This window comes from Dendrobates tinctorius, unplaced genomic scaffold, assembly GCF_039654945.1.
Source record: "Dendrobates tinctorius isolate UK_male_01 unplaced genomic scaffold, ASM3965494v1 ptg000251l, whole genome shotgun sequence".
In the NCBI taxonomy this organism is placed as follows: Eukaryota; Metazoa; Chordata; class Amphibia; order Anura; family Dendrobatidae; genus Dendrobates; species Dendrobates tinctorius.
The window spans coordinates 498044-521836 of NW_027361918.1; the positions used below are offsets into that span (position 1 = coordinate 498044).

Genomic DNA, 23793 nt, shown 5'->3' on the forward strand with positions numbered 1-23793 from the left:
AGGAAGATCAATGTACACGACTGAACATTAGATGTACAGATCTTCTCGAGGGTCCGGGTGGTCAGGACTATATGATATTTATGTCAGGACTGTATGGGAGGAACACATTATCCCTGTCTATATGAATTACATGACGGAGTTAGGAGGAGACATTACGTTGTTACTTGTGGTGGAGTTGGATTCTGCCGGTTGAGCTCTCCAGATAGGGGGTGGATCCAGGAAAGTGATCACTGGAGGGTTTTGTTTTCCTTACCATGAATTTAGAGGCATGAAGCAGGTAGTTTCGGATATCAAAAGGTTTCAACAAAAACTAAAAAGAATGGAAATATTTTATAAAAACACATAAGTGACTACAGAAACTACTGAGGTCCTTCAGATCCTTGCAGTTTAGGCCCAGAGATACCAGCTCTGCCAGATGATTAGAGAGGCATGGAGCAAAATACAACCATGATCATTAGGTGCCAAAGAGCTGCGATGGCAACCGGAGCCGAGCAATATCCACTAGGTCTGACATGTACAGAAGACTGAAGAAGGGTCTAATATGCAGCCAGTGTTACAGCTGTACATGGAATTCTGGCATTTCTTAGTGAGGCCTACATGGCCGTCTTGGCACTAGTCACTGCGTGGCAGGCCACAGGGAATATTTTGATTTTCAGCCTTTCATTTCTATATTGCTATGAAGGCCCCTGGCTTGGGTCTCTGAACAAGCCACTAGTAGATTCAGGGAGTTGGCACGTTGATCGTCATACAGCTGGAACAAAATCACAAGGACGAAACCGAAGAGAAAATCAGAAAACAGAAGGGAAATTATATAACGAAAAACACATAAGGATTCATCTGCCATTCACATACTTCACGCTGCACAAAGGGTCAGAATATCTGTGAAGTTTATCACAGCTCAGGAGCATCACGGACTCAGAAGGAGAGCATCAGTGGGACTGCAGAGGATCATCCCTGACACATCGGCCTAGTGAGCCGGAGTGTCCCGATCCATTTTTGGAATCGTGGCAGCTCTGGTTCCACTGTCTTTAATGTTGCTTTTCCTTTCAGTACCAGCGGGGGTCAATGTCAGTTTTCCCACGCTGGCAATCTGCAGAGGTGCTGGTCAGCTGATGTGGGTGGTGACCTCTCCCACCATTCTTTATAAAGGTCATCTGATGCATCAGCTGACTGTTGGTGATAGTTTCTCTATGGAGACCAGCCTTGCAGTAGCAGCTCTCTGTTGTCAGCCACTTCTGGTGCTGGGAGTCCTGTTGCTGTGCTATCTGCAGTGTGGAGCTGGGCAGTGGTGTCTGGAAGCTAAGTGCTGTGCTTACTCATTGCCAATTTTTTGTTTGTCACTATCCCCTGTGTGATACTATCTGCAGTGGTGAGGTTAGCACCCCTCGCCGGCCAGTGCACTAGCCAGGACAGTGTGAGGTGACAGCGTGGGACGAGGTTCCTGATGGCAGTGGGGGGGGAAGGACCTACTTAAGGCATTAGGGGAGTGAAGGGACAGGCTCAGGTTTGAGCTCAGGGGTGTACCTTCCTTCTTTTCCCTATTGGTAGGGCCTTCCTCTCCCCTTTTCAACCCTGTTGTATGTGTGTTGCGCCGCCTGCTAACCGAACCGCCCGTTGGGTCGTTTTATATACCGTGACCCGGAGCATCAAGGGGCAAATGTCATTTGTAGAAAAGCTGGAAATCCTCCATTTATTATAGGGAGGGGGGTTTGAAGGAAACAAGCTGGGTAACATGCAATGCACTTGCCTCCTTATAAGCACTTGCTCGAGTTATAGACTTGCCATTTCCTTATCAAACTATAGGTCGTCCAGGAAAATTATAACTGCAGGTTAATACCGTTATCGGACATGACTGGTGTCCTTTAAGCATTGAAATGCCGCCCAAAGGTCTTATATTACTTTATGGGGGAATCACAATGTGTGAAAAAAATGGAAAGTCGAATCACTGTTACCAGATCCAACAGGGAGGGAAAAACAAACAAAACGTGTCCAATATATAAAAAGAATTGTCACGGACAGGACAATAAATATAACAATATATTCCAATGGTCTTTTGTGGCCATAAAATAAAAATGTAGAAATAGACACGCATTTCCTTTATTTTCCCACTGATTTAGGAAAACATAAAAATTAGGCCTCAAGTATCACGAAAAAAAATAAAAAATTATTTGAATAAATGCTTTTCAACTCACATGCATGAAAAAAAACACAAAATGTGCCTGGTGAGCAAGGGAGTAAATGGCCTTTTCTTGAAGTGGTTAAATAGGGCACCAGCTCTTCAATTAGTCTGCTGACCAGCCATAGCCGTTGGCCAATCAGCAAGCATTAATAATACAGCATGATGCCAGGTACGACCCATGTGGCCCCAGCAGAACAGAACTCTCACATATTGATGGACAGACTGAGCACAAGTGCACCACCAGGCACTGACAACCGCGCCGACTCAGGGTGGTCCCTGACGACAGAGGCAGCCATACAGAGAAAGGGTCGAGCAAGTTTGTAAAAGTGTACATAAAATGTTAATGCCATTTTAATACAGAAGTATTGTACAATTGAGATGCCATGTTCAAGTACTCTAGGGAGACAAAATAAATATATGAAAAAGTAAGTTTTAATAAAATGTAAGAAAAAATAAAAGGCCTACTTGTCTATAATATATTACCTTATTACTATGTATAAGTAGAAACTAGAATTTAATTGTGTTATTTCACACAATGAATAATTGTTGCAGAATGTTCATTACTTACTGGTCATTTGTTTTTCTGGAACCCAGAACAACAGTACCATAGCGAGAGCAGTGTCACGCGGCGGCTGCCGCGCACTCCTTCCCTTACCTCCCCCCGGCCCCAGCTCACCCGCTCGCCGGTGGCCTCCTCGCTTCGGCGCCGGCTGCTGCGGGCCACGGCGCGGTCTCTCCCGGCCATCCTTCCTCGGCCGGCGACCGTCTCCGTCCGGCCCTCTGGATCGCGCCAGGTGCGCGCCCCCGCTCCTCCTCCTCGGCGGGCGCGCGTCCACTCTATGGCCGGGCGCGCGCTCTCCTCCTCCTGAGGACGCGCGCCTCCTCCTCCAACTGGAGGTCACGAACCGGAAGGCCTCCCACTTCCCTATTTCAGGCCGCCTCCTCCTGCGGGCGATGCCTGACTATCACTAGACCTTGCTAGTGACTCTGGCCCGCTCTCCTTGTGCTTCCCTGTCTCCTGACCTTCCGTTACTCATTCCTCCTTGTTCTCTCTCCTAGGCTCAGTGTCTCCAAGCCGTGCCCGTCACTTCAGTGTCTCCAAGCCGTGCCCGTCACTTCAGTGTCTCCAAGCCGTGCCCGTCACTTCAGTGTCTCCAAGCCGCTCCAGCCACTTCTGTGTCTCCAAGCCTTGCCCGTCACTCCTTTGTCTCCAAGCCGTGCCGTCTCTCCTGTGTCTCCTAGCCGTGCCCGTCTCTTCTGTGCCGCCAAGCCGTGCCCGTCTGTCCTGTGTCTCCAATCCGGATCTACCTGTCTGTCCGCTGAAACGTTCCCTGGGTACCAGCTGCCGTGGTGATAGTTACCCGCGGGCTTGCCCCATACACTCCCTGTATAGGGGGTGGTCCACCTGGTCAGCTCGCCCTCGGGAGGTTCGTTGCCACGGTCTAGTGGGTCCACCCCAGGAGTACCTTACAAGCAGCCATTCCTAGGACAGGACACCTACAGCTTTAAAAGGCGGAGCATCTCCACACACTTCAGTGGTTTACAGGGCATGAGAGGTATACTATGTAGTTAATGAGGTGGAAAAAAAAATACGCATGTACAAGTAAGCAAAGCAAAATTAATTACACTTTTCTACTAATCTCCTTTTTTCCGGATACACCCAGTGAATAAGATGAAAGGAGAAAAAAACCACAGAACCATAAAAGGGAGGGAATAAGGAAGGATGCTGTCTTGGGTTCTGGAAAATCAAAGTATCGGTAAGTAGTTGGGGTTTTTTTTTAAAAAAGGTAAAGGGTAAAAACCAAGTAGTTGCTCTATAGATCTGCTCAAGAGCGGCATCGACTCTTTCTGTCCATGAGGTAGATACAGCGCTAGTAGAGTTAGCATTTACATTTTCGTGAGGTCCATCACCACCTGAAGTATAAGACAATAAAATTGCCACTTTAACCCCTCTTGCTAAGACCCTTTTTCTGCTGCCTGACCTTTGTAGGGACCCTGAAAGAAAGCAAATAGAAAAGTATGATTTTTCTAATTAGCCATAGAATCAATTTAATGAATTAAACACCTTCTAACATCTAAAGAACGGAGCTTAATCTTCACATTCTTAGGGTCATTACAAAAGGGTAGGCAACACAATCTCCTAAGAACTATGATAGGTAGAGGATACCATAGGGAGTAAGGGTAATCATTAGACCTGGCCCAGCCTATTAGGAAGAGCTTTAGTCAACAGCTGGTTTACTGATAGGGCTTGTAACTTCTGCATTCTTATAGCCAATGTAAGGGCTATTGTTGTGAGCTTATCTGTTCATTCATCTTTTGTGTCCGAGGATCTCCCTCTTCTGGTGAAGGAAGGTAGTGAGGCTGATTACCAAACACCTGATCAGGTGGATGGTGACTGGGTAACGGGAACTTTTGACTGGATATAAGGCAGCCAAAGCCCTTCTGAGTCGCTGGTGATTTCTCTGCTGGATTCTTGGAGACCAGTCTGACTCCTGCTTCCCAAAGATAAGTTTTTGCTCTGCTATTGAACTTATTAGTTTTGGTTTTGTTTACCTTGTTTTTTGGAGTTCAGCCATCCCTGGCCGGGGGTGTGCTGGATTCTTTTTCCTTGATCAGTGCTCTCTTTTGCTGTGCTTCCAGAATATTCTGAGTGCTGATATAGGGTTTGATGTCTAGTGACCTTCAGGATCCTTTTTGCTTATCAGTTGTGTTGGTAATATTTTTTAGCAGGGTTTTCTCAGATGGCAGACAGCAGCTTTTCAATCCTGTCCTTTTTAGTTAGCTTGGGCCCCATCGTTTGCTCAACCTATCTTTCTATCTGTGTTAGTGTTTTCATCTTGCTTCACCGTCATTATATGTTGGGGGCTGCCTTTTGCTTTGGGGTCTGCTCTGGGGCTGTCAGTTTTTCCCTTTTCTCTCTTTAGGCTTATGTAGATCTCAGGCTCTGATGAGGTGTCTAGGATCACCGTAACAACACTCCACGGCTACTGCTAGTTGTGTGATAGGATTAGGGGTCTGCAATCCGCTAGTTTCCAACCTCTCTGATTTTCTGGGCTGAGCTTGTGTTTTGTTTTTCCTCCTCGGTGACTCAATCATAACAGAATCACCAGCCATACCGCAGATTATAGGGTACTCAAAAGCAGGAAGGAATTGTTTAAAAAAAAAAAAAAAAAAAGTGTCAGAATTTTTTTTTTGTGTATATTTTTTCCTCTTTTTCTCTGAGGCCGTAGGAGGAATATTTTTTTTTTCTGATGGAGTTTAAGCAATTGTCTGATCGTGTGGAGCAGCTTGCTGTTGAGATGCGGGGAATTTCCGCTTATCTTGCTCGTTCACACGCTGCTGAACCAAAAATCCCCACTCCTGATGTGTTTTTTGGGGATCGGTCTAAATTTTTGAATTTTAAGCATAATTGTAAATTATTTCTTGCCTTGAAGCCTAACTCAACGGGGAGTTCTGCGCAGCAGGTTAAAATTGTCATCTCCTTGCTGCGCGGCGATCACCAGGATAGGGCGTTTTCTTTAGTACCAGCTGATCCTATTCTAACTAATGTGGATGCATATCTTCAGGCCTTGGGGTTGTTGTATGATGAACCTAATGCGATTGATCAAGCTGAAAAGACCCTGTTGGCATTGAGCCAGGGTCAGGATTCTGCAGAACTGTACTGTCAAAAATTCCGAAAGTGGGCGGTCCTCACCACTTGGAATGATGGTGCCTTGGGAGCTCTCTTTTGGAAGGGTTTGTCAGAAACCGTAAAAGATACTATGGTGGGATTTTCTGTTCCCTCTGGTCTTGACGATTCTATGTCATTAGCCAATCAGGTTGATCGGCGTTTACGTGAACGTAAAATTATACGGGAAATGCTGCCACCTGTTGAACAAATGTCTGAACCTATGCAATGTGATAGAGTTTTGTCTAGGGCGCAACATCGGGAGTTCAGAAGGCGTAATAAGCTGTGTTTTTTCTGTGGAGATGCCTCTCATATTATTTCTGTCTGACCTAAACGAGAGAAACGTTTTGCACACACATTTGCTGTAGGTGGTGTACAACCCAAGTTTCTTCTGGCAATTACTCTGATCTGCTCCCTGTCCAAATTTTCTGCTAAAGCCTATGTGGATTAAGGAGCAGCCTTGAACCTAATGGATTTAGATTTTGCTAGACGTTGTGGTTTCCCTATGACACCCCTGCGGACGCCTATCCCTTTGAGGGGGATTGATGCTACTCCTTTGGCGAAGAATAAACCTCAGTTTTGGACCCAGGTGGTAATGCGGGTCGCCCCAGACCATCAAGAAAATTGCAGATTTTTGGTGTTGCATAATACCATCGTGCTGGGGTTCCCCTGGTTGCAAATCCATAATCAAGTTTTGGATTGGAAATCTGTGTCTGTGGTGAGTTGGGGTTGTCGGTGTGTTCTTAGTGACACTCCTGTTTTCTCCACCTCTCCCCAGTCGCATGAGGTTCCTGACTATTTGGCTGATTTTTATGATGTGTTTAGTGAGAGTAAGTCTGCATCTTTGCCTCCTCATAGGAGTTATGACTGTGCAATTGAGCTGAGTCCGGGGTGTAAATTTCCCAAGGGTCGACTTTTTAATTTATCTGTACCCGAACATGAGGCTATGTGTTCTTATATTAAGGAGTCGTTGGAGAAGGGTCACATTAGACCATCCTCTTCACCCTTGGGTACTGGGTTTTTTTTGTGGCCAAGAAGGATGGTTCATTAAGGCCCTGTATTGACTATCGCTCTCTTAACAAAATTACTGTTAAATATCAGTATCCGTTACCCCTGATTTCTGACCTATTTTCTAGAGTTGAAGGTGCTTGCTGGTTTACCAAGCTTGACCTCAGGGGGGCGTATAATCTTATTCGCATTAAGCATGGGGATGAATGGAAGACAGCGTTTAATACTCCGGAGGGACATTTTGAGTACCTGGTGATGCCTTTTGGGCTCACTAACGCCCCTTCTGTCTTCCAGTGCTTCATGAATGATATTTTCCGGGACTTTGTGGATAAGTTTCTGATCATCTATTTGGATGATATTTTGATCTTTTCCAGGGATTGGGACTCTCATGTGGAACATGTTCGGACTGTGTTCCGGATTTTGAGGGAAAACTCCCTGTATGTTAAGGGATCGAAATGTCTTTTTGGTGTACAGAGGATTTCATTCTTGGGATTTATTTTGTCTCCATCAACTATTGAAATGGACCCGGCCAAGGTACAGGCCATTTATGATTGGGTGCAGCCCACTTCTTTGAAGGCTCTCCAGAAGTTTTTGGGTTTTGCTAATTTTTATCGTAAGTTTATAGCCAATTTTTCTGTTATTGCCAAACCATTGACTGATTTGACAAAGAAGGGCGCTGATTTGCTGAATTGGTCTCCAGAGGCTGTTTCTTCTTTTCAGGAGCTGAAGCGGAGGTTCACTTCTTCTCCGGTTTTGCGACAACCCGATGTCTCACTTCCATTTCAGGTGGAGGTGGATGCTTCAGAGACTGGTGCAGGAGCTGTTTTGTCCCAAAAAGATCCTGTAACATCTAAAATGAACCCCCGTGCCTTCTTTTCCCGAAAGTTCTCTCCTTCGGAACGCAACTATGATGTGGGGAATCGAGAACTGTTGGCCATGAAGTGGGAATTTGAGGAGTGGAGACATTGGTTGGAGGGAGCTAGACATCAAGTTGTGGTCCTCACTGACCACAAGAATTTGATCTACCTTGAGTCGGCTAAATGCTTGAATCCGAGACAGGCCAGGTGGGCCTTGTTTTTCACACGTTTTGATTTTGTGGTCTCCTTTCTCCCGGGCACTAAGAACGTTAAGGCTGATGCCCTCTCTAGGAGTTTTTTGTCCGATTCTCCTATTGTGTCCAAGCCTGCTACCATCTTAGGTGAGGGTGTGGTTCTTTCTGCCATCTCGCCTGATTTGAGACGAGTTCTGGAGAAGTTTCAGGAGGATAAGCCTGAGCGTTGTCCCAGTGGTAGGTTGTATGTTCCTGACCAGTGGAGGAGGAAAGTGATGTCTGAGGTTCATTGCTCCGCGTTGGCTGGTCATCCAGGTATTTTTGGTACTAGAGATTTGGTGAGTCGGTCTTTTTGGTGGCCTGCCTTGTCTCGTGATGTCAGAAATTTTGTGCACTCCTGTGGGACTTGCTCCCAATCTAAGCCTTGTTCTCGTTCTAGTGGGTTGTTGATGCCTTTGCCGGTACCCAGGAGGCCATGGACCCATATTTCAATGGATTTTATTTCTGATCTGCCTGTCTCTCAGAGGATGACTGTTATCTGGGTGATTTGTGATAGATTCTCTAAGATGGTCCATCTTGTACCACTCCCTAAGTTGCCATCTTTCTCAGAGTTGGTGCCCTTGTTTTTGCAACAGGTGGTTCGCTTGCACGGGATTCCTGAGAACATTGTATCGGACAGAGGAGTTCAGTTTGTCTCTAGATTCTGGAGGACCTTTTGTTCCAAGTTGGGAATTCAGTTGTCCTTCTCCTCTGCATTTCCCCCTCAGACCAATGGGCAGACAAAGAGAACAAACCAGACTTTGGAGGCTTATTTGAGATGTTTTATATCTGCTGATCAGGATGATTGGGTCTCATTTTTGCCCTTGGCCGAATTTGCTTTAAATAATAGAGCCAGTTCTGCCACTTTGATGTCACCCTTTTTCTGTAACTTTGGGTTTCATCCTCGATTTTCTTCAGGGCAGGTGGAGTCTTCTGCCTGTCCAGGGGTTGACACTGTGGTGGAAAGAATGCAGCAGATTTGGGACCAAGTGGTGGATAAGTTGTCTCTTTCCCAGGAAAAGGCCCAGTGGTTTTCTAACCGGCATAGGACCATTGGTCCCCGGTTTAAGGTGGGTGATATGGTCTGGTTGTCATCAAAGAATATCTCTATGAAAGTGGCTTCTCCAAAGTTTAAACCTAGATTTATTGGACCTTACAAGATTTTGGAGATTATTAATCCGGTCTCTTTTCGGTTGGCTCTTCCTGTCACATTTAAGATTCATAATGTGTTTCATAAGTCCTTGTTGAAGAGATTTGTTGAACCAGTGGTTCCTATGGCGGCACCTCCTGACCCTGTGTTGGTTGGAGGTAACATGGAATATGAGGTAGAGAAGATACTGGATTCCCGTCTGGCTAGACGGAGACTCCAGTATTTAGTTAAGTGGAAGGGTTATGGTCAGGAGGATAATTCCTGGGTCTCTGCCTCTGATATTCATGCCGAAAGATTGGTGCGTGCTTTTCATCGAGCTCATCCTGATCGGCCTGGTGGCTTGGATGAGGGTTCGGTGACCCCTCCTCAAGGGGGAGGTACTGTTGTGAGCTCATCTGTTCATTCATCTTTTGTGTCCGAGGATCTCCCTCTTCTGGTGAAGGAAGGTAGTGAGGCTGATTACCAAACACCTGATCAGGTGGATGGTGACTGGGTAACGGGAACTTCTGACTGGATATAAGGCAGCCGACGCCCTTCTGAGTCGCTGGTGATTTCTCTGCTGGATTCTTGGAGACCAGTCTGATTCCTGCTTCCCAAAGATAAGTTTTTGCTCTGCTATTGAACTTATTAGTTTTGGTTTTGTTTACCTTGTTTTTTGGAGTTCAGCCATCCCTGGCCGGGGGTGTGCTGGATTCTTTTTCCTTGATCAGTGTTCTCTTTTGCTCTGCTTCCAGAATATTCTGAGTGCTGATATAGGGTTTGAAGTCTAGTGACTTCAGGGTCCTTTTTGCTTATCAGTTGTGTTGGTAATATTTTTTAGCAGGGTTTTCTCAGATGGCAGACAGCAGCTTTTCTATCCTGTCCTTTTTAGTTAGCTTGGGAGCCATCGTTTGCTCAACCTATCTTTCTATCTGTGTTAGTGTTTTCATCTTGCTTCACCGTCATTATATGTTGGGGGCTGCCTTTTGCTTTGGGGTCTGCTCTGGGGCAGTCAGTTTTTCCCTTTTCTTTCTTTAGGCTTATGTAGATCTCCGGCTGTGACGAGGTGTCTAGGATCACCGTAGGAACACTCCACGGCTACTGCGAGTTGTGTGATAGGATTAGGGGTCTGCAATCCGCTAGTTTCCAACCGCTCTGATTTTCTGGGCTGAGCTTGTGTTTTGTTTTTTCCTCCTCGGTGACTCAATCATAACAGGCTAGAAAGAGGATATAGCTTTAGAGTTAGAACCCTGATTGGAATTGATGCTAATGGCTCAAATGGGGGCCTTGTCAGAGCATCCAGGACTAAGTTGAGGTCCCATGGCAGGACTCGAAGCAGAGCCAGTGGCTAAGACCTGCTTACAGTTTTGATAAACAAGGGTGATCAGCTGTTTTATGGTCGAAAGGAGCTCAGAGAGCTGACACATTAAGGGTATTAACTGAAAGCCCCAATTCTAAACATTCTTGTAAAAACTCCAATATTTTAGACCACAGCACTGGATTATCCTTAAAGATGTCCATAAAAATGTTTCCAAGCCCTGTCACCAAATACCTTAGCAGGGTGGAAATTAGATTTTGGAAAACCCCGAAGATACGGATCCCAAGTGTACAGGGCCTGAATCTTTTACCCTCTTTGCGGTAGTAATGGCCACTAAAAACGCTGTTTTGATGGTCCGATCTTAGATGGACATATTTTATCCAGGTACATAAGGATCTTTACAAATTACTTTAAGGACTAGATTTAAATCCCAAGGGGCCACCAATCGCCTTATAGTAGGTCATAACCTTTGTATTGCTCCAACAAACCTTGTTGCCTACAGGTGAGTGGCAAACGGATGATCAAAGAAAATACTTAATGCTGATATCTAGACTTTACGAGTACTTGGCTTGAAACCCTTATTAAAACCCACCTGGAGGAAATCTACCATCCTTGGAATATCTGGCCTGCTGGGAACAATATCGGGCCTGCCACCTTCTAAACAGAATCTTTTCCAGATTTTATTGTATATTGCCAAGGGTGACTGGCTTCCTTCTAGCCTGCATCGTGGTAATAACCTGGTCCGATAGCCCATGAGCTCTTAGGATGTTCCGCTCAGGATTCAGTCTGACAGGTGAAGTCTTTCCAGATTTTGATGGAGGACTGGACCCTGGTGAATTAGATCTTCCCACCAGGAAAGCATGACAGGATCTTCTAACGCCATAGTTCTTAGCAGCGGGAATAAACTTCTCTTTGGCCAATACGGAGCAATCAAAAGAACCTTCGCCTGATCCTCCTGTATCTTCCTGAGTACCATTGGGATAAGAGCCATCGGGAAAAATGCATAGGACAGAGACCTGTCCCACCTCTGACTCAATGAGTCGACTATTTCTGGATTGTCCGTGGGATTCAGGGTGTAGAATCTGGCGACATTTGAGTTTTTTTCTGGTCGCCAATAGGTCTATTTGAGGCGTACCCCAGATATGGCAGAAGTGTTGGAACACCTCGTTTTGCTCCCATCCTGTCGACCAGACCTTTTGTCTGCTCAGGTAATTGGATACCACATTTTGAGATCCTGTTAGCACCATGCCGGATCCCTGCTCTGACAGGCAGGGTCTCTGGTGTGTCATTTCACTCACCCGCGCTGCGGTCGGTTCTCCCCTTCCCCATGCTCTGCATGCTCCCAGCAGAGCTTCCAGCCATGTCCTTAGGTCACACGCGCGCTCCCGCCCTCTTAAGGGGCCAGCGCATGCACTTGCTATTTCCCCCCCAGCCAATGGTTGAGAGGCATTATGTATATTTTGCTTCCTCCCCACTGGAGAGGTGCCTGAGCGACCATCGTGTTCTGCAGTCTAAGTTGCATAAGGTTGCATACCAGTGCCTGCTGCCCTCTGGTGCAGCTCCTGCCTGCTGCCGTCTAGTGCAAATTCTGCCTGCTGTATCATCCAGTCTGTCCTACTGGCTCCAGCTGCTGCGCGTCCGTTGGTCTGTCCTGGAGTGGCACCTGGCGTGCATCGAGAGCCAAGTCTAACCTCACCATCAGAGGCTCTAGTGAATTATCTGGTGCTCATTTAGTCATGCCCCTCCAGGCTCTCCTCGAGCCGTGGCACAGTGGTTCCACAAACCACGTCCATAACAGATCCCTCGAGATGAACCGCTCCCACCGAAAGGACAGTCTTCTCTGCCCAGGAAAAGATTCTGTGCACCAAATCCTGGCGAGCACGGTGTCTGGGGCCTCCTTGGTGCTGCAAGAAAGATACTGTTGTTACATTGTCTGAAAAGATTTTGACATGGTGTCCCTTTAGGCACGAATGATTTCGCCTTAGGGTTTTCCACACAGCGTAGAGCTCCCTGTCGTTGGACGACTTGGACTGGATTCCTGCTGGCCATCTGCCCTGAAGAATCATTTCCTCCAAGTGCGCTCCCCAACCCACCTTGCTGGCATCCGTAGTGATCACTTCGCAAGGTGAGGAAATCCAAGGAATGCCCAATTGCAGATTTTCCAGCCAAGTCCACCAAAGTAGCGATTTTCTCACCACAGGGGACAAGGACATTCTTCTGTCGAGTGATGTCTGGCGCCAGTCCCACATGGACAGAATTTCTCTCTGCAAAGCTCTCGAGTGAAACTGAGCCCACCGGACACAGGGGATGCAAGCTGTCAGGAGGCCTAGAATCTTCATCGCTGACCTGATTAAAACCCAACTTCTCAGGAACTCTCGGATTTTGTTTCTCACGGTCTCCTGTTTTCCTTTTGGTAGGAAGGATGTTCCGCGTCTGGAATCCAACAGCACTCCCAGGAAAATTTTCCTGTTTCTCAGCACCAAGTCCGACTTCTGCTGATAGAGGAACCATACAAGGTGCCCCAATGTGGATATGGCCTACTCCCTGTGGAGCTCTTCCACCGAATTCACCACCAGGAGGAAATCGTCCAGATATGGCACTATAATTATCCCCGTGTTCCTAAAATAGGCTTCAGTCTTTGACACAAATTTGGTAAAAACCCGAGGAGCTGAGGCAAGGCCGAATGGAAGGCACTGAAATAGAAAGTGGCAGGTTTGATTCTGGATCTTTACTGCGAATCTCAAGAATTTCTGGGATGCAGGGTGTATTGGAACCTTGTAATACGCACTTTTAGATCCAAGGTGACATACATACATGCATCCCCTGTCTATGAGGGGAACCATAGATTTTATCGAATCCATCCTGAATCTTTTGCATTTTACCCAGAAGTTTAAGGGCTTTAGATTTATTATGGTGCGAGATTCGCCTGATGGCTTTATGATGGTGAATAATGCTGACAGGGGGACAGGAATTACAACAACTATGTCGACAAGCTCTCTTATATCTGCTACCATAAGTGAATTTGCAGACAAGGTACGGGAAGCAATAAACCTTTCAGGAGGAAGCGCTACAAACTCTATTGCATGAACCTTCCGCAATGGTTCTCAACACCCAATGGTCCTGGGTAATCTGGTGCCAATTTCCCACGAACTGCCTGAATCGCCCCCAACTAGGTTGGCGTCATTGCCTCCTTGATCTTGAACCTGACCCAAATAGGGATCCCTTACTTTTCCTTCCATTGTGGTAGGTTCCTCTGCTGGACTTCTTCTGGCCTCTATAATTGGACTGTCTGACCTCCTCCACCTGCATCATATTTCTGATTGCCTGGACTAGGTCGTCGATATCCTCAGAGGCAAATAAATATCTTCAGCCCCATTCAGGATTTTCCATCACTAATTCACCTTCTTCTTCCTGGTCTGAACCCGGAAACTGGGGCTCTTCGTCCGAATTTAGCTCTACCTCCCATCGAGATCTCTTAGCTCTTGGTCCTAGACTGGGAGGTTGTGGCAGGGTGAGACTAGATATAGAGGCCTGGACCTCCTTACAAATTAGGGACCTCATTTCAGACAGCAGGGATGGTTGGTCTTCCCTCACGACCTTAGTGGTGCAGCCCTCGCAGAGCGTTCTGCCATACGTCTCCAGCAATTTTATATTGCATATAGGACATCACCAGAGGCCTTGCCAGACCTCGTAGGTGTAGAGAGGGACACAGCTGGGAATCCCTTATCCTATTTAGTATAGCGAGGAGGGGACAATCAGGCTACTGAAAGGGAAGGAGGGACTGCGCAAGGCACACTTACCACGCAGTCCTAGTCTCCTCTGCCCGCTTCCTCCATGGAGACCCTGTGCATGCCGAGTGCCTCCCGAGACTCAGGTAATGGTTATACGAGCATTACCTGCCTCCGCATCACTTTTGCATTCCACCCTGGAACTCACGCTGACCTCGCGACCCGGTGCCTTTCTGATGTCACCAGAAATGCGACGGACTTGCACACCGCATGACTTCCGGAAGGTGCAGCGCCCTGCCGGCCGGCGTCGGAGCCGCACATCGGGAGGAAGCGGCTCAACCCAGGAGCTCCACTCGACTGGTCTCTGTGGCTGAGGGACTCCCCAACAGAGTGTCGGCCCCACGCCTCTTGGCAGGAGGAAATATTGGCTGTGCAGCACGATCCCCCTGAGCTCATCCGGTATGCTCCTGCTTCCTCTTGTGCGTCACTCCATGCAGGGACAGGAAAAACACACTGAGGGAGGTGGATGGGGAAGGACCTTTTAAACTCTTGTGTGTTTCCAGTCCCTATAAGGAGGAGTACGACCTCCATGGTGCTGTCAGCAGGGACATCCTGGAAATATTGTTTTTAGTAAAACTAACAAAGCATAAAAAAAACCCAGGATCAAGAAACAGGTGATGTCCTTCTTGGGCACTGTAGGGTACTATAGGCGCTTTGTACAAAACTATAGTATAGTTCAAGCAACAGACCCTGAAATTGTTTGGTAAGGACTGCAACAGGATCCATACCAAGATAAAAAAACGTAGTAAAAGAGAAAAGAAAAATTACAGCTCACCCATTCAGAGGATTCTCTATGGCAACTTGTATATCTCAGAGCAGTCTGCTGGAAAGCCAGATGGTAGGCATGGGCACCACAGCATGGTTAATCCTTGTAAAACTCTCTTCTGTGCAATCCGCGGTAGGGAAACCAGTTATGCTGCAGATCCTGGATTTGTCCCCTCAGTGTAGAGATGGTCTCCTGGCTGCTTGTTTCGTATTAGACTGTAACCCAGCGTAGCTTAGCTGGGATTACCTTATTCCCTAGAGAGGTAAGGAAAGACTCCATGCAACTTCATCCAGCTTTGCTCATTACTTGCCTTGTTCTGAGGAAAACCTATGGGTTCACACCCAGCGCATGGAGCTGCCCAGGCAGGAATATGGAATCAAAAACGGTGGATCCAGCGCTCGAAAAAGCAAGTATTTTTTTATTTTAAAATTTTTTTATTGAATACATATTAAAAAATTACTCAAGGATACCATGAGTAAGGCTCCATGCCGAAACACCAAGGATAGTCTATGCTATATGCGGCTAACTAATGTTAGATCTGGCCGTCTGCACACAAGAAATTTTTAATATGTGTTCAATAAAGAACTTTTTGAAATTTTAAATTAAAAAAAAAAAAAAATACTTGCTTTTTTGAGCACCGGATCCACCATTTTTGAAGATAAAAAAATGTGGTCCGGTGAAACATGGATTTTTGCGAGTACTCACCGTAAAATCCTTTTCTCCGAGACGCTCATTGGGGAACACAGGTACTGTGGGTGTATGCTACCGCCATCTGGAGGCTGACACTAAGTAAACAACACAAGGTTAGCTCCTCCCCCGCTGTATACACCCTCGTCCCGATGGCGGGAGGAAACCAGTTTAGTGCAAAAGCAGTAGGAGAATAACAAAAAAATCAGCCTTAATGCAAACAATATGTCTGGAAAAGGACCACCCTGACCTCAACCCAAATGCACATAAATTAAATAAACAAGGAGCCCACTGGCTATCAGGGTGGGTGCTGTGTCCCCCAATGAGCATCTCGGAGAAAAGGATTTTACGGTGAGTACTCACAAAAATCCATGTTTTTCCTTCGTCTCATTGGGGGACACAGGTACTGTGGGACGTCCTAAAGCAGTCCCTGGGTGGGAGATTGACTCACCGATCCAAAGCTACATGCACCTCCTGTTCAAAGGTGCGCCACCGCTGCTTGGAGAATCCTTCTACCTAGGCTCGCATCTGACGACGCCTGAGTATGGACACTGTAATGTTTAGTGAACGTGCGCAGACTGGACCAGGTTGCTGCCTTGCCCACCTGTTCCGTCGAAGCCTGGTGCCGAAGCGCCCAAGAGGTGCCCGCCGCCCGAGTAGAGTGCGCTTTGATTCCAGATGGAACCGGCGCACCCCTGATGCAATAGGCCTCCTGAATAGTTAGACGGATCCATCTGGCTATGGTCGCTTTTGAGGCTGCGAGTCCTTTGCTGCGCCCCTCAGGAAGCACGAACAGCGTGTCCGTCTGACGAAAGGGTGCCGTCCGCAACACGTATCTCCTGAGTGCTCTCACCAGGTCCAATGTGTGAAGAGCTTTTTCCACGCGATGTACTGGTGCTGGACAAAACGAAGGCGAGACAATATCCTCATTAACGTGGAATGAGGACACGACCTTCGGCAGAAAGGGAGGGGCTGGTCTGAGCACCACCTTATCCTTGTGGAAGGTGAGAAACGGTGCTCGGCAAGACAGGGCCGCCAACTCCGACACTCGCCTAATGGAAGTAATGGCTACCAAGAATACCACCTTCCAGGAGAGGTATGACAGCGAAATATCTTGTAGTGGCTCAAAAGGGGCCTCCTGCAGAACACTCAGGACCAGGTTAAGGTCCCAGGTGTCCATCGGCGCCTTATAGGGTGGTACCAAATGAGAGACTCCCTGGATGAAAGTCTTCACCTGCATATTGGTAGCAATCTTTCACTGGAAAAGGACGGACAACGCCGATATCTGTCTCCTAAGGGAGTTCGGGGTCAGACCCGAGTCTAGGCCTGACTGGAGAAAGGCCAAGATGTTGGGAATAGAGAATGTCAGGGAAGAAAGCTCATGCTCTCGACATCAAGCGAAGAAGACCTTCCAGGTGTGATGGTAAATTCTCGACGAGGAAGGTTTTTTGGGGGCGCTCACCATCGTAGCGACCACCTTGCGCCCAAACCCCGCTTGAGTTAGAATCCAAGATTCAACGGCCATGCCGTCAAACACAGGGCCCCTGAGTTCTGGTGGAAGATCGGTCCTTGGGACAGTAGATCTGGACGCTCTGGCAGTCGCCATGGGACGTCGGTGAGCAGCTGTACTAGGTCTGCGTACCATGCCCGATGGGGCCAGTAGAATTGCTGGAACCCCTTCTGTTTTGATCTTTTTGACAACCCTCGGAAGTAGTGGCAGCGGGGGAAAGTATGGAAGACGAAACTGGTTCCATGGGAGAACCAACGCATCCACGGCGAACACCCACGGGTCTCGAGACCGAGCAACGAACACAGGCACCTTGAAGTTCATTCTGGATGCCATCAGGTCCATATCGGTATTCCCCACTGTTGGCAAATCTGCTGGAAGACCTCGGGGTGCAGAGACCATTTCCCAGCTGCGACCTCCTGCCGGCTGAAGAAGTCTGCTGCCCAATTTTCCACGCCTGGGATGTGGACTGCTGATAATACAGACTGGTTCCTCTCGGCCCAGTGAAGCACGTGTGCCACCTCACGCATGATTGCCCTGCTGAGCGTGCCCCCTTGATGATTTACATAAGCCACTGCCGTGGCGTTGTCTGACTGAATTCGAATGGGACGTCCTGTTAGGAAGTGATGAAAATGATGAAGCGCCAGCCGGACCGCTCGTATTTCCAACAAATTGATCAGGAGGCATGCCTCCTGTTGCGACCATTGCCCGAGTCGTGTGGTGGCGAAAAACTGCTCCCAGCTGAGGAGGCTGGCGTCGGTTGTGAGCACTAGCCAGTGATCCGGGGGAAACGGTATCCCCTGAAGAAGGGAAGATTTGTTTGTCCACCACTCTAATGACTGCCTGACCTGACAGGACAGCCGGCACTGCTGATCGAGCGTGAACGGGTTCTTGTCCCAGGCTGACAAGAGGGCGAGCTGTAAGGGGCGAAGATGAAATTGGGCAAACGGAATTGCTTCCATTGCTGCCACCATCTTCCCTAGTACCCTCATCCCAAAACAAATGGTGTGAGGGACTGGCTGCTGAAGCCTCTGGACCCCCTGCCGGAGCACTAGGGCCTTGTCTTGAGGGAGAATTACCAACCCTCGGGAGGTGTCGAAGATCATCCCTAGGAAGGAAGTCCTCTGGGCTGGGACAAGGGATGATTTTTTCCTGTTGACCAACCACCCTAAGCGGGAGAGGGTATCCAGCGTAATGCTGACATTCTCCTCGCATGCCCGAAACGAGGGACTTTTTACCAAGAGGTCGTCTAAGTATGGCAAGACGACTATGCCTCGAGAGTGTAAGATGGCCATCACGACTGCCATTACCTTCGTGAACACTCTGGGGTGGTGGCTAGCCCGAAGGGCAGTGCTGCAAACTGGAAATGTTGGCCATTGATGGCAAACCGTAGAAACTTTTGATGTGGAGGAAAAATGGGGACGTGCAGGTAGGCATCCTGGATGTCGACAGAGGCCAAGTACTCTCCCAGCCCCATGGCCGATATAACTGAACGAAGAGATTCCATTCTGAAATGTTTGATCCTGATGAACTTGTTCAGGAATTTTAGATCCAAAACCGGCCTGACTGTCCCGTCCTTTTTGGGGACTGCGAACAGATTGGAATAAAAACCCTGAGCCTTCTCGTGCTCTGGTTCGGGAACAATGACTCCATTGTGCTGGAGTAAATTGATGGCTACTAACAATGCTTTGGCCCAGGATTTCACTCTGGGAAGTCGGGACAGAAAAATCGATTTGGGGGATACTTGATAAACTATCTTATACCCTGAGGACACCAGCTCTGCCACCCATGAGTCGTGTGCTAGCTTGACCCGGACATGGCGAAACCAGAGCAGGCGGCCGCCTACCCTGCTGATGTCGCCTAAGCGGCGTTTTGAGTCATTTAGCTGAGGACCTCTGAGCCCTAGCTCCCCTCGGCCTGGGCTGGCGGGCCCGCATTCTCGCCAATGGGTGGCTCTATATGAGACCTGTTGCTCCCTATCCTGATTGGCGCGACTTGGAGCGGCAGAGCTAGCTCCTGCCGACCATCCGGGGTTGCGAAAGGCCCGGAACCATGCCGGAGCCTGACGAAATGGCTGTTTAATCTTTCGCTGCAGGAGGAAGCTACTTTTTCCCCCCGTCGCATCGGCGATGAGCTGATCCAACTTTTCCCCAAACAGGCGGTCTCCTTGATAAGGCAGGGAAGTCAAGGACTTCTTGGAAATAGAATCGGCCCGCCACGTTCTTAACCATAGGGCTCTTCTGATGGCTACTGCATTTGGGGCCGCAAGTACCGCACAATTAGCCACATCCAAGGAAGCATTGATTAAGTAGTCCCCCGCCATGGCGATCTGACTCGTGATCTCTGATAGCTCCGCAGGCAGGTCTCTATCCTGCAAGATTTTGTCCAACGACTCTGACCATGAGATCATGGCCTTGGCTACCCATGTTGCCGCTCTGCGCCCGCGGAAACGAAGCCCTACAGGAAATGCATGCAGCGTAAAAGACGCACTCGTCATCCCTTTCCCAGCCATATTGTATCCGCCAGGTGACAATACTGCCCTGCCAGGGACTTGAGGGGGGGGGCACCCCTTCAGCTGTAGCGTGCCTCGCAGCCGGGGCCGCACTTACCCGATCCAGTGTCCCCCGCAGACGCTGCCTCTCCTTTCTGATCCTGGCTGTGCGCTGATATGCTGTGGGGCAGGCCGACCGTCCTTTCCCGGTCGCAGCCTACCCCACCGTGCAACCCGGGGCTCAATTTATCCCCAGCGCTGCCTCTCCCTCCGGAGGGCGGGCAGAAAGAAATGATGTCACGCCGGGGGGGCGGCGGCGGCGGGCGGACAGGCCGCCACAACACAAGGACGGCGCCGGTTCTTTCATCTGGAACCGCGTCCGCCCGACGCCCGGGGGGGGGGGACACCTAGAGGACGAGGGCCGAATGTGAGCAGCAGCAGCAGAGTCTTTACAGCACAGGCGCCATCACACGTACCCCTGAGGAAACACGCTCACACTGGATCCTACCTTGACCCCCTGCTGCATGAAGCGCTCCACGTGGCCGCCACCTGCTCAGAACTCCTTGGTCGCCGCAGAGCCCTCCCAGGTGCATGAATGACCATCCATGCCCTGGACACTGATGCCCTGCTCCAAACAGGTAGAGGGAAGGGGGTAATGTCCCGGACAGTGCAGGCACCCTAACTCCGTCACCTACTAGGGCTGAGGAGAGGGACCGTCCGCCGCCTTGCAGCACCGCCGTCTAGCGTTGGTGGAGCAGTGGGGGCCGCACAGACTAGTCTTGTGCCTCTGTACAAGCCCATGGTTTCCATACCTAGGGGTGGACAGGGCTAAGTCAAGCATCGTGTCCCACGTCGCGGGAGAGGATATGTGGAGGAACCCTCGCACGTGCTCGCCCGTTGATGGTTTGGGGAAATCGGATCCTTTCAATAGGATGCGTTGCCCCTGACTTAGCTTAGTAAAATAAAAAAGAAAAATAGAAGTCTGGGGAAAAAGACCCAGATATGTCCCACGGTGTGGGAAAGGATACTCAACGCGTGCTCGCCCGTTGATGGTTTGGGGAGATTGGACCCTTTCAATAGGATCCGTCGCCCCGTCTCATCTTCATGGGAAGAAAAAAAAATAGTCTGGAGACATCTAGACGTGTGTGCCTCCAAAAGACACTAAGCAAAAAACTGGTTTCTGCCCGCAATCGGGGCGAGGGTGTATACGACGGGGGAGGAGCTAACCTTGTGTTGTTTTCTTAGTGTCAGCCTCCAGATGGCGGTAGCATACACCCACAGTACCTGTGTCCCCCAATGAGACGAAGGAGAAAATGTCATGATGTGACAGTCTTCAGTAAAGAAGGGGGTCCTCAAACTGTCCCTGGAACTGAGACCCTAAGGGTCCCGTTACACATAGCGACGCTCCAGCGATCTCAACAACGATACGACCTGGTAAGGATCGCTGGTACGTCGCTACATAGTCGCTAGTAAGCTGTCAAACAGACAGATTGTGGTGCTAATAAAAATATGGATATCTTATAGCCTACATATTGTAATATATTGTTTATATGCTTTGATATAGTGTGGTCATTAGACCAAGGGTGGAAAGTATTGCAAATATGAAATATGGTTGTTTGAATCCAAACTCTATATTGCAATATACTACGGTGTAATATCATTAATGCTGAACTTTGACACTGAGCCACAAAGTGTTTGCTCTGTGTCAATACCGTAAGTCAAGGAATTGTTCTGTGGTCTTTGAAGCTCTGTGTTTCAAAGATTCATTATCCTGATTTGCACGCAAGTGACCCCTGCTGACAAACAGTGATAGATACTGAATACTTTCACTTGGGGGATGGTTGATGGGAAGGAACTTTCCAACTAATTCTGTGTGGTGTATTCTTTACACATGTGCTAGGAAAGTTACAAAGACAATAGAAATAACAACTGTATAGATAATGAATATTTATGCTGCTTGAACAAGGAAGTCTTGTGCTCAATAATAGTATGATTCTCGAAGACAAGAGAGACCGAAATGTTATGGTCTCATGTAGCACTGGTCATGCATAACATCAATAATCGAGGACCGATTGTGATACACATGAAGACAAGAGTGCGTGTGTGCCTGGGTTACGATAGGTATCCAGTTTTCAGAATAGGGGATTATGGAAGTCATGCTGCCCATATGTTACCATCTTAGAGCGTTATGCTATGAGCATGAAGAGTTGACTTTGTAACAAGCAACATATGCTGAACTTTGAACACTGATGGACAACTTTGACAAACAGAGCCTGGGTTATAATCAGTAGCAAAACAACCCTGATGCATTGTGCTACTGTTAAGAGACATACTAATGGCACACAAATCTCTGGTTGATGCAAACACACTAAGAGGCTATAACAAACAGACCTTGAAGTCTTGTGCAGATTCAAGATTCTGATGCAGACTAAACATACTGCACAGTTGTAAAGTGGGAGTTTTGTGTATAAAAAGGTGGACCCTGTGTCAGTGAGGGAGGGACATTTCCAGACGCTATCGTGGATGCACGGTTTCTGTGATGACAAGACCAGAGTATTTTCCTTCTCACTGATACTACGGTCCCTCCAGTAGAGAAGTGATGCTACAATGCTTGGTAATGTATAGTATGGATACTTATTTCTCTATGTACTATAATTCATAATAATTGTATGATTCACATGATATTAATTAACAAGACAGGCCATTAACTTGGTGTTCTATCATTTAAATTAATCATTGTATAATAAAATTGTGTCATATCCAAGTAGTAGCCTTCTTTAAAGCCGTATCCGAACCTTATTGCTGAGCAGTTGGCAATACATAAATTGGCGTAGTCAGCAGGATACGCAGAAGGCTCAGAAGTTTTTTTTTCTTTGTGGGATAAGAAATAATTCTCACGTCATGACTTATTTTAGAGTAATTGAAAAATTTGTCGTCACTAGGCCAAAATGTTTGGGTTTTTGGCACAAAGTCAGAAAAACAAAATGTTTAAGAAAGGGAAAAAGAGAGGATGGTTGTGTGGAGATCCCCGGCTGGACCAGGGCTCCATACAATATTATAGCGTAGGAAATGCGTTGTTGTGGCTTGGCAGAACCCTGGGAGAATAAGCTCAAGGGCTCAGAGCCCCATGAAGTTGTTGGTTTACTCATGGGGATCCCTGCTAAGGCAGATGATGTGGTTAACCCCTCGATGTTGGTGATTTGCTCGAGGTTTTCCCTGCTCAGGCAGATGATGCAGTCAGCACCCACTGATGTTGTTGAAGTACTCAGGGGTGTCCCTGCTCAGGCAGGTGATGTAGTGTCTGTAGGACGGCGTATGTGGATTTTACTCAGTACATACCGAGATATGTATGAGTAAAACACCCATATGCAAAGAAAGTTGTCGGAAATGAAACAAAAAGTGGTTGTAAGTGAGTCTATTGAGACTCCAGGGTGGGAGGAAACCCCATATGATATTTTGTCGCACAGTGTTGGTTCAAGTGAACGTTGGGGCAAATATTGGCAAGATGCAGAGCTTGTTGATGTAGCAGAATGCTTGTAGAAACTAAAAGTAGAAAAAGGGAAAGAATGATGTGCTCTTGGTAGGTGTGGCTGGATCCTGCTATCTGCATGTAGAAAACAGCATGAGGAAAAGCAAAGAATGTTAACTAAAGTGCAGGAATTGGAAATAAAGCTATGTGAGACCCAGAATGCATTGGTGGCAGCACAGGGTCAGAATAAGTTAGTAATGGACAAATGTGTTGGAACTCCGCATGATGCAGGACAGACTGCTGTATGTGTAAAACAGTATAAGTGCAGAAAGAAGAGGGGGAAGGTGAGCAGGAATGAAGCTTTGGCCATGGCCAGAGCAGAGATGGAGAGGAACCCAGATCATAGGGTTGGTGATGCACAGGAGTCAACTGACTCCGAAACTGTCACCAACCCAGAACAGGGGGATGATCATATTAGTGGGGAGATGGAAATGGATCCTCTTCTTAACCCATTAAAAGCTCATCGCATTTGCCAGATCCAGGTTGTAGAGACAGCTACAGGGAAGCAAGACCAGAATGAGGTAGAAGATTGCAGGGTGTCTGATAGATCTGAGCTGCAATCTACCTTAAGTAGAAGAAATACTAGGGGTGGCAAGGCCCCGGCAAGGTTCAGATTCAGGCGATCTGATGATCC

At 47.9% G+C, this 23793-nt stretch overlaps 1 protein-coding gene across 4 annotated transcripts in view; it reads right to left on the reverse strand.

Annotated features, from left to right (window-relative positions):
- LOC141065418 (uncharacterized) overlaps window positions 1-23793 on the reverse strand; it is a 289170-nt gene that overhangs the window by 201769 nt on the left and 63608 nt on the right. The gene's annotated exons all lie outside the window — the stretch shown is intronic.